The following is a 10734-nucleotide window of genomic DNA, read 5'->3' as shown; positions in this document are numbered from 1 at the left end:
GACAAAGTCTCGAAAAACCACCTCCTACCATTCTCCAGGTACCCCGCCAATCCCCCCTGCCAGAAATGACAAGTGTCAAATCAGCGGGACGGATTTGACTTTTGTGACCGACCGCTGGAACTTTTTTCGGCTACAGGCAGTCAAATTTTTCTCCTTCCGGACTTCCAGTACAACTTTGAACGGCCATATCTCCGCACTCCCGCGTCGGAGCCAAGCCGTTTTTACACCGTTAGACGCGGCTTCCCGTGCCCGTTCGAATGCCACCCTGCTCGGCGGAAAAGGAGACATTTTTTTTTTTCCGGCCGTTTTCGGGAAAAAATTTTCCCGCTCTGAACTCCGATTTTACGCCTTTAATCGATTCGGAGACGGTCGCTTACGCAAGGGAGGCGAAGCCCGGGCCTCTGCCGGGCGTCAGCCTGCCGTATGTAAGCCCGTCCGAAGCATGAGTTCCCACTTTTGGTTATCCAGTTGTCAATTTTAAAATTTCAGTTAATCAGTTGCCTGCTTGGTTAATCATTTGTCGCTCTGACATTTGGTTAACCAGTTGTCGATGTTCGAAATTCAGTTAATGAGTTGCCTCTTTGAAATTTCAGTTATTGAGTTGGCCCTTTGGTTACTCATTTGTCCCTGTGTCTTTTGGTTAACCAGTTGTCGATGTTCGAAATTCAGTTAATGAGTTGCCTCCTTGGTTACTCATTTGTCGCTCTGGCTTTTGGTTAACCAGTTGTCGATGTTCAAAATTACAGTTAATGAGTTGCCTCTTTGAAATTTCAGTTAATGAGTTGGCCCTTTGGTTACTCATTTGTCCCTGTGTCTTTTGGTTATCCAGTTGTCGATGTTCGAAATTCAGTTAATGAGTTGCCTCCTTGGTTAATCATTTGTCGCTCTGGCTTTTGGTTAACCAGTTGTCGATGTTCAAAATTTCAGTTAATGAGCTGCTCTTATGTTCTATGATTTCCGACCTTGACAACTCATTAACCAGTGTTTCAAACAATGCACCAGGCCATTTGACGACCCCAACTCGGTTCCACAAGCGGGAAAGCAGCACCCCAAGGCCCGGTAAGGGGGCCGAATACATTCCCATCGTGTATTCCGTCCCAAATGTGAATGACAAGTTTTCAGTTAATCAGTTGCCTGCTTGGTTAATCATTTGTCGCTCTGACATTTGGTTAACCAGTTGTCGATGTTCGAAATTCAGTTAATGAGTTGCCTCTTTGAAATTTCAGTTAATGAGTTGGCCCTTTGGTTACTCATTTGTCCCTGTGTCTTTTGGTTAACCAGTTGTCGATGTTCGAAATTCAGTTAATGAGTTGCCTCCTTGGTTACTCATTTGTCGCTCTGGCTTTTGGTTAACCAGTTGTCGATGTTCAAAATTACAGTTAATGAGTTGCCTCTTTGAAATTTCAGTTAATGAGTTGGCCCTTTGGTTACTCATTTGTCCCTGTGTCTTTTGGTTATCCAGTTGTCGATGTTCGAAATTCAGTTAATGAGTTGCCTCCTTGGTTAATCATTTGTCGCTCTGGCTTTTGGTTAACCAGTTGTCGATGTTCAAAATTTCAGTTAATGAGCTGCTCTTATGTTCTATGATTTCCGACCTTGACAACTCATTAACCAGTGTTTCAAACAATGCACCAGGCCATTTGACGACCCCAACTCGGTTCCACAAGCGGGAAAGCAGCACCCCAAGGCCCGGTAAGGGGGCCGAATACATTCCCATCGTGAATTCCGTCCCTAATGTGAATGACAAGTTTTCAGTTAATCAGTTGCCTGCTTGGTTACTCATTTGTCGCTCTGACATTTGGTTAACCAGTTGTCGATGTTCGAAATTCAGTTAATGAGTTGCCTCTTTGAAATTTCAGTTAATGAGTTGGCCCTTTGGTTACTCATTTGTCCCTGTGTCTTTTGGTTAACCAGTTGTCGATGTTCGAAATTCAGTTAATGAGTTGCCTCCTTGGTTACTCATTTGTCGCTCTGGCTTTTGGTTAACCAGTTGTCGATGTTCAAAATTACAGTTAATGAGTTGCCTCTTTGAAATTTCAGTTAATGAGTTGGCCCTTTGGTTACTCATTTGTCCCTGTGTCTTTTGGTTATCCAGTTGTCGATGTTCGAAATTCAGTTACTGAGTTGCCTCCTTGGTTAATCATTTGTCGCTCTGACTCTTGGTTAACCAGTTGTCGATGTTCAAAATTTCAGTTAATGAGCTGCTCTTATGTTCTATGATTTCCTACCTTGACAACTCATTAACCAGTGTTTCAAACAATGCACCAGGCCATTTGACGACCCCAACTCGGTTCCACAAGCGGGAAAGCAGCACCCCAAGGCCCGGTAAGGGGGCCGAATACATTCCCATCGTGAATTCCGTCCCAAATGTGAATGACAAGTTTTCAGTTAATCAGTTGCCTGCTTGGTTAATCATTTGTCGCTCTGACATTTGGTTAGCCAGTTGTCGATGTTCAAAATTTCAGTTAATGAGTTGCCTCTTTGAAATTTCAGTTAATGAGTTGGCCCTTTGGTTACTCATTTGTCCCTGTGTCTTTTGGTTACCCAGTTGTCGATGTTCGAAATTCAGTTAATGAGTTGCCTCCTTGGTTAATCATTTGTCGCTCTGGCTTTTGGTTAACCAGTTGTCGATGTTCAAAATTTCAGTTAATGAGTTGCCTCTTTGAAATTTCAGTTACTGAGTTGGCCCTTTGGTTACTCATTTGTCCCTGTGTCTTTTGGTTAACCAGTTGTCGATGTTCGAAATTCAGTTAATGAGTTGCCTCCTTGGTTAATCATTTGTCGCTCTGGCTTTTGGTTAACCAGTTGTCGATGTTCAAAATTTCAGTTAATGAGTTGCCTCTTTGAAATTTCAGTTAATGAGTTGGCCCTTTGGTTACTCATTTGTCCCTGTGTCTTTTGGTTAACCAGTTGTCGATGTTCGAAATTCAGTTAATGAGTTGCCTCCTTGGTTAATCATTTGTCGCTCTGGCTTTTGGTTAACCAGTTGTCGATGTTCAAAATTTCAGTTAATGAGCTGCTCTTATGTTCTATGATTTCCGACCTTGACAACTCATTAACCAGTGTTTCAAACAATGCACCAGGCCATTTGACGACCCCAACTCGGTTCCACAAGCGGGAAAGCAGCACCCCAAGGCCCGGTAAGGGGGCCGAATACATTCCCATCGTGAATTCCGTCCCTAATGTGAATGACAAGTTTTCAGTTAATCAGTTGCCTGCTTGGTTACTCATTTGTCGCTCTGACATTTGGTTAACCAGTTGTCGATGTTCAAATTTCAGTTAATGAGTAGCCTCTTTGAAATTTCAGTTAATGAGTTGGCCCTTTGGTTACTCATTTGTCCCTGTGTCTTTTGGTTACCCAGTTGTCGATGTTCGAAATTCAGTTAATGAGTTGCCTCCTTGGTTAATCATTTGTCGCTCTGGCTTTTGGTTATCCAGTTGTCGATGTTCAAAATTTCAGTTAATGAGTTGCCTCTTTGAAATTTCAGTTACTGAGTTGGCCCTTTGGTTACTCATTTGTCCCTGTGTCTTTTGGTTAACCAGTTGTCGATGTTCGAAATTCAGTTAATGAGTTGCCTCCTTGGTTAATCATTTGTCGCTCTGGCTTTTGGTTAACCAGTTGTCGATGTTCGAAATTTCAGTTAATGAGCTGCTCTTATGTTCTATGATTTCCGACCTTGACAACTCATTAACCAGTGTTTCAAACAATGCACCAGGCCATTTGACGACCCCAACTCGGTTCCACAAGCGGGAAAGCAGCACCCCAAGGCCCGGTAAGGGGGCCGAATACATTCCCATCGTGAATTCCGTCCCAAATGTGAATGACAAGTTTTCAGTTAATCAGTTGCCTGCTTGGTTACTCATTTGTCGCTCTGACATTTGGTTAACCAGTTGTCGATGTTCAAAATTTCAGTTAATGAGTTGCCTCTTTGAAATTTCAGTTAATGAGTTGGCCCTTTGGTTACTCATTTGTCCCTGTGTCTTTTGGTTACCCAGTTGTCGATGTTCGAAATTCAGTTAATGAGTTGCCTCCTTGGTTAATCATTTGTCGCCCTGACTCTTGGTTAACCAGTTGTCGATGTTCGAAATTCAGTTAATGAGTTGGCCCTTTGGTTACTCATTTGTCCCTGTGTCTTTTGGTTAACCAGTTGTCGATGTTCGAAATTCAGTTAATGAGTTGCCTCCTTGGTTAATCATTTGTCGCTCTGGCTTTTGGTTAACCAGTTGTCGATGTTCAAAATTTCAGTTAATGAGTTGCCTCTTTGAAATTTCAGTTAATGAGTTGGCCCTTTGGTTACTCATTTGTCCCTGTGTCTTTTGGTTAACCAGTTGTCGATGTTCGAAATTCAGTTAATGAGTTGCCTCCTTGGTTAATCATTTGTCGCTCTGGCTTTTGGTTAACCAGTTGTCGATGTTCAAAATTTCAGTTAATGAGTTGCCTCTTTGAAATTTCAGTTAATGAGTTGGCCCTTTGGTTACTCATTTGTCCCTGTGTCTTTTGGTTAACCAGTTGTCGATGTTCGAAATTCAGTTAATGAGTTGCCTCCTTGGTTAATCATTTGTCGCCCTGACTCTTGGTTAACCAGTTGTCGATGTTCGAAATTCAGTTATTGAGTTGCCTCCTTGGTTACTCATTTGTCGCTCTGACATTTGGTTAACCAGTTGTCGATGTTCGAAATTCAGTTAATGAGTTGCCTCCTTGGTTAATCATTTGTCGCTCTGGCTTTTGGTTAACCAGTTGTCGATGTTCAAAATTTCAGTTAATGAGTTGCCTCTTTGAAATTTCAGTTAATGAGTTGGCCCTTTGGTTACTCATTTGTCCCTGTGTCTTTTGGTTAACCAGTTGTCGATGTTCGAAATTCAGTTAATGAGTTGCCTCCTTGGTTAATCATTTGTCGCCCTGACTCTTGGTTAACCAGTTGTCGATGTTCGAAATTCAGTTAATGAGTTGCCTCCTTGGTTAATCATTTGTCGCTCTGACTCTTGGTTAACCAGTTGTCGATGTTCGAAATTCAGTTAATGAGTTGCCTCCTTGGTTATTCATTTGTCGCTCTGGCTTTTGGTTAACCAGTTGTCGATGTTCGAAATTTCAGTTAATGAGCTGCTCTTATGTTCTATGATTTCCGACCTTGACAACTCATTAACCAGTGTTTCAAACAATGCACCAGGCCATTTGACGACCCCAACTCGGTTCCACAAGCGGGAAAGCAGCACCCCAAGGCCCGGTAAGGGGGCCGAATACATTCCCATCGTGAATTCCGTCCCTAATGTGAATGACAAGTTTTCAGTTAATCAGTTGCCTGCTTGGTTACTCATTTGTCGCTCTGACATTTGGTTAACCAGTTGTCGATGTTCAAATTTCAGTTAATGAGTAGCCTCTTTGAAATTTCAGTTAATGAGTTGGCCCTTTGGTTACTCATTTGTCCCTGTGTCTTTTGGTTACCCAGTTGTCGATGTTCGAAATTCAGTTAATGAGTTGCCTCCTTGGTTAATCATTTGTCGCTCTGGCTTTTGGTTAACCAGTTGTCGATGTTCAAAATTTCAGTTAATGAGTTGCCTCTTTGAAATTTCAGTTACTGAGTTGGCCCTTTGGTTACTCATTTGTCCCTGTGTCTTTTGGTTAACCAGTTGTCGATGTTCGAAATTCAGTTAATGAGTTGCCTCCTTGGTTAATCATTTGTCGCTCTGGCTTTTGGTTAACCAGTTGTCGATGTTCAAAATTTCAGTTAATGAGTTGCCTCTTTGAAATTTCAGTTAATGAGTTGGCCCTTTGGTTACTCATTTGTCCCTGTGTCTTTTGGTTACCCAGTTGTCGATGTTCGAAATTCAGTTAATGAGTTGCCTCCTTGGTTAATCATTTGTCGCTCTGGCTTTTGGTTAACCAGTTGTCGATGTTCAAAATTTCAGTTAATGAGTTGCCTCTTTGAAATTTCAGTTACTGAGTTGGCCCTTTGGTTACTCATTTGTCCCTGTGTCTTTTGGTTAACCAGTTGTCGATGTTCGAAATTCAGTTAATGAGTTGCCTCCTTGGTTAATCATTTGTCGCTCTGGCTTTTGGTTAACCAGTTGTCGATGTTCAAAATTTCAGTTAATGAGTTGCCTCTTTGAAATTTCAGTTAATGAGTTGGCCCTTTGGTTACTCATTTGTCCCTGTGTCTTTTGGTTAACCAGTTGTCGATGTTCGAAATTCAGTTAATGAGTTGCCTCCTTGGTTAATCATTTGTCGCTCTGGCTTTTGGTTAACCAGTTGTCGATGTTCAAAATTTCAGTTAATGAGCTGCTCTTATGTTCTATGATTTCCGACCTTGACAACTCATTAACCAGTGTTTCAAACAATGCACCAGGCCATTTGACGACCCCAACTCGGTTCCACAAGCGGGAAAGCAGCACCCCAAGGCCCGGTAAGGGGGCCGAATACATTCCCATCGTGAATTCCGTCCCTAATGTGAATGACAAGTTTTCAGTTAATCAGTTGCCTGCTTGGTTACTCATTTGTCGCTCTGACATTTGGTTAACCAGTTGTCGATGTTCAAATTTCAGTTAATGAGTAGCCTCTTTGAAATTTCAGTTAATGAGTTGGCCCTTTGGTTACTCATTTGTCCCTGTGTCTTTTGGTTACCCAGTTGTCGATGTTCGAAATTCAGTTAATGAGTTGCCTCCTTGGTTAATCATTTGTCGCTCTGGCTTTTGGTTAGCCAGTTGTCGATGTTCAAAATTTCAGTTAATGAGTTGCCTCTTTGAAATTTCAGTTAATGAGTTGGCCCTTTGGTTACTCATTTGTCCCTGTGTCTTTTGGTTAACCAGTTGTCGATGTTCGAAATTCAGTTAATGAGTTGCCTCCTTGGTTAATCATTTGTCGCTCTGGCTTTTGGTTAACCAGTTGTCGATGTTCGAAATTTCAGTTAATGAGCTGCTCTTATGTTCTATGATTTCCGACCTTGACAACTCATTAACCAGTGTTTCAAACAATGCACCAGGCCATTTGACGACCCCAACTCGGTTCCACAAGCGGGAAAGCAGCACCCCAAGGCCCGGTAAGGGGGCCGAATACATTCCCATCGTGAATTCCGTCCCAAATGTGAATGACAAGTTTTCAGTTAATCAGTTGCCTGCTTGGTTACTCATTTGTCGCTCTGACATTTGGTTAACCAGTTGTCGATGTTCAAAATTTCAGTTAATGAGTTGCCTCTTTGAAATTTCAGTTAATGAGTTGGCCCTTTGGTTACTCATTTGTCCCTGTGTCTTTTGGTTACCCAGTTGTCGATGTTCGAAATTCAGTTAATGAGTTGCCTCCTTGGTTAATCATTTGTCGCCCTGACTCTTGGTTAACCAGTTGTCGATGTTCGAAATTCAGTTAATGAGTTGCCTCCTTGGTTAATCATTTGTCGCTCTGACATTTGGTTAACCAGTTGTCGATGTTCGAAATTCAGTTAATGAGTTGCCTCCTTGGTTATTCATTTGTCGCTCTGGCTTTTGGTTAACCAGTTGTCGATGTTCAAAATTTCAGTTAATGAGTTGCCTCTTTGAAATTTCAGTTAATGAGTTGGCCCTTTGGTTACTCATTTGTCCCTGTGTCTTTTGGTTAACCAGTTGTCGATGTTCGAAATTCAGTTAATGAGTTGCCTCCTTGGTTAATCATTTGTCGCTCTGGCTTTTGGTTAACCAGTTGTCGATGTTCAAAATTTCAGTTAATGAGTTGCCTCTTTGAAATTTCAGTTAATGAGTTGGCCCTTTGGTTACTCATTTGTCCCTGTGTCTTTTGGTTAACCAGTTGTCGATGTTCGAAATTCAGTTAATGAGTTGCCTCCTTGGTTAATCATTTGTCGCCCTGACTCTTGGTTAACCAGTTGTCGATGTTCGAAATTCAGTTATTGAGTTGCCTCCTTGGTTACTCATTTGTCGCTCTGACATTTGGTTAACCAGTTGTCGATGTTCGAAATTCAGTTAATGAGTTGCCTCCTTGGTTAATCATTTGTCGCTCTGGCTTTTGGTTAACCAGTTGTCGATGTTCAAAATTTCAGTTACTGAGTTGCCTCTTTGAAATTTCAGTTAATGAGTTGGCCCTTTGGTTACTCATTTGTCCCTGTGTCTTTTGGTTAACCAGTTGTCGATGTTCGAAATTCAGTTAATGAGTTGCCTCCTTGGTTAATCATTTGTCGCCCTGACTCTTGGTTAACCAGTTGTCGATGTTCGAAATTCAGTTAATGAGTTGCCTCCTTGGTTAATCATTTGTCGCTCTGACTCTTGGTTAACCAGTTGTCGATGTTCGAAATTCAGTTAATGAGTTGCCTCCTTGGTTATTCATTTGTCGCTCTGGCTTTTGGTTAACCAGTTGTCGATGTTCGAAATTTCAGTTAATGAGCTGCTCTTATGTTCTATGATTTCCGACCTTGACAACTCATTAACCAGTGTTTCAAACAATGCACCAGGCCATTTGACGACCCCAACTCGGTTCCACAAGCGGGAAAGCAGCACCCCAAGGCCCGGTAAGGGGGCCGAATACATTCCCATCGTGAATTCCGTCCCAAATGTGAATGACAAGTTTTCAGTTAATCAGTTGCCTGCTTGGTTACTCATTTGTCGCTCTGACATTTGGTTAACCAGTTGTCGATGTTCAAATTTCAGTTAATGAGTAGCCTCTTTGAAATTTCAGTTAATGAGTTGGCCCTTTGGTTACTCATTTGTCCCTGTGTCTTTTGGTTACCCAGTTGTCGATGTTCGAAATTCAGTTAATGAGTTGCCTCCTTGGTTAATCATTTGTCGCTCTGGCTTTTGGTTAACCAGTTGTCGATGTTCAAAATTTCAGTTAATGAGTTGCCTCTTTGAAATTTCAGTTACTGAGTTGGCCCTTTGGTTACTCATTTGTCCCTGTGTCTTTTGGTTAACCAGTTGTCGATGTTCGAAATTCAGTTAATGAGTTGCCTCCTTGGTTAATCATTTGTCGCTCTGGCTTTTGGTTAACCAGTTGTCGATGTTCAAAATTTCAGTTAATGAGTTGCCTCTTTGAAATTTCAGTTAATGAGTTGGCCCTTTGGTTACTCATTTGTCCCTGTGTCTTTTGGTTAACCAGTTGTCGATGTTCGAAATTCAGTTAATGAGTTGCCTCCTTGGTTAATCATTTGTCGCTCTGGCTTTTGGTTAACCAGTTGTCGATGTTCAAAATTTCAGTTAATGAGTTGCCTCTTTGAAATTTCAGTTAATGAGTTGGCCCTTTGGTTACTCATTTGTCCCTGTGTCTTTTGGTTAACCAGTTGTCGATGTTCGAAATTCAGTTAATGAGTTGCCTCCTTGGTTAATCATTTGTCGCCCTGACTCTTGGTTAACCAGTTGTCGATGTTCGAAATTCAGTTATTGAGTTGCCTCCTTGGTTACTCATTTGTCGCTCTGACATTTGGTTAACCAGTTGTCGATGTTCGAAATTCAGTTAATGAGTTGCCTCCTTGGTTAATCATTTGTCGCTCTGGCTTTTGGTTAACCAGTTGTCGATGTTCAAAATTTCAGTTAATGAGTTGCCTCTTTGAAATTTCAGTTAATGAGTTGGCCCTTTGGTTACTCATTTGTCCCTGTGTCTTTTGGTTAACCAGTTGTCGATGTTCGAAATTCAGTTAATGAGTTGCCTCCTTGGTTAATCATTTGTCGCTCTGGCTTTTGGTTAGCCAGTTGTCGATGTTCAAAATTTCAGTTAATGAGTTGCCTCTTTGAAATTTCAGTTAATGAGTTGGCCCTTTGGTTACTCATTTGTCCCTGTGTCTTTTGGTTAACCAGTTGTCGATGTTCGAAATTCAGTTAATGAGTTGCCTCCTTGGTTAATCATTTGTCGCTCTGGCTTTTGGTTAACCAGTTGTCGATGTTCAAAATTTCAGTTAATGAGCTGCTCTTATGTTCTATGATTTCCGACCTTGACAACTCATTAACCAGTGTTTCAAACAATGCACCAGGCCATTTGACGACCCCAACTCGGTTCCACAAGCGGGAAAGCAGCACCCCAAGGCCCGGTAAGGGGGCCGAATACATTCCCATCGTGAATTCCGTCCCTAATGTGAATGACAAGTTTTCAGTTAATCAGTTGCCTGCTTGGTTACTCATTTGTCGCTCTGACATTTGGTTAACCAGTTGTCGATGTTCAAATTTCAGTTAATGAGTAGCCTCTTTGAAATTTCAGTTAATGAGTTGGCCCTTTGGTTACTCATTTGTCCCTGTGTCTTTTGGTTACCCAGTTGTCGATGTTCGAAATTCAGTTAATGAGTTGCCTCCTTGGTTAATCATTTGTCGCTCTGGCTTTTGGTTAACCAGTTGTCGATGTTCAAAATTTCAGTTAATGAGTTGCCTCTTTGAAATTTCAGTTAATGAGTTGGCCCTTTGGTTACTCATTTGTCCCTGTGTCTTTTGGTTAACCAGTTGTCGATGTTCGAAATTCAGTTAATGAGTTGCCTCCTTGGTTAATCATTTGTCGCTCTGGCTTTTGGTTAACCAGTTGTCGATGTTCGAAATTTCAGTTAATGAGCTGCTCTTATGTTCTATGATTTCCGACCTTGACAACTCATTAACCAGTGTTTCAAACAATGCACCAGGCCATTTGACGACCCCAACTCGGTTCCACAAGCGGGAAAGCAGCACCCCAAGGCCCGGTAAGGGGGCCGAATACATTCCCATCGTGAATTCCGTCCCAAATGTGAATGACAAGTTTTCAGTTAATCAGTTGCCTGCTTGGTTACTCATTTGTCGCTCTGACAT

The sequence above is a fragment of the Somniosus microcephalus genome, unplaced genomic scaffold (genome assembly GCF_052327205.1).
Source record: "Somniosus microcephalus isolate GS21.2 unplaced genomic scaffold, FLI_Smic_1.0 scaffold302, whole genome shotgun sequence".
NCBI classification, from domain to species: Eukaryota; Metazoa; Chordata; class Chondrichthyes; order Squaliformes; family Somniosidae; genus Somniosus; species Somniosus microcephalus.
This window is presented reverse-complemented; position numbering follows the sequence as displayed.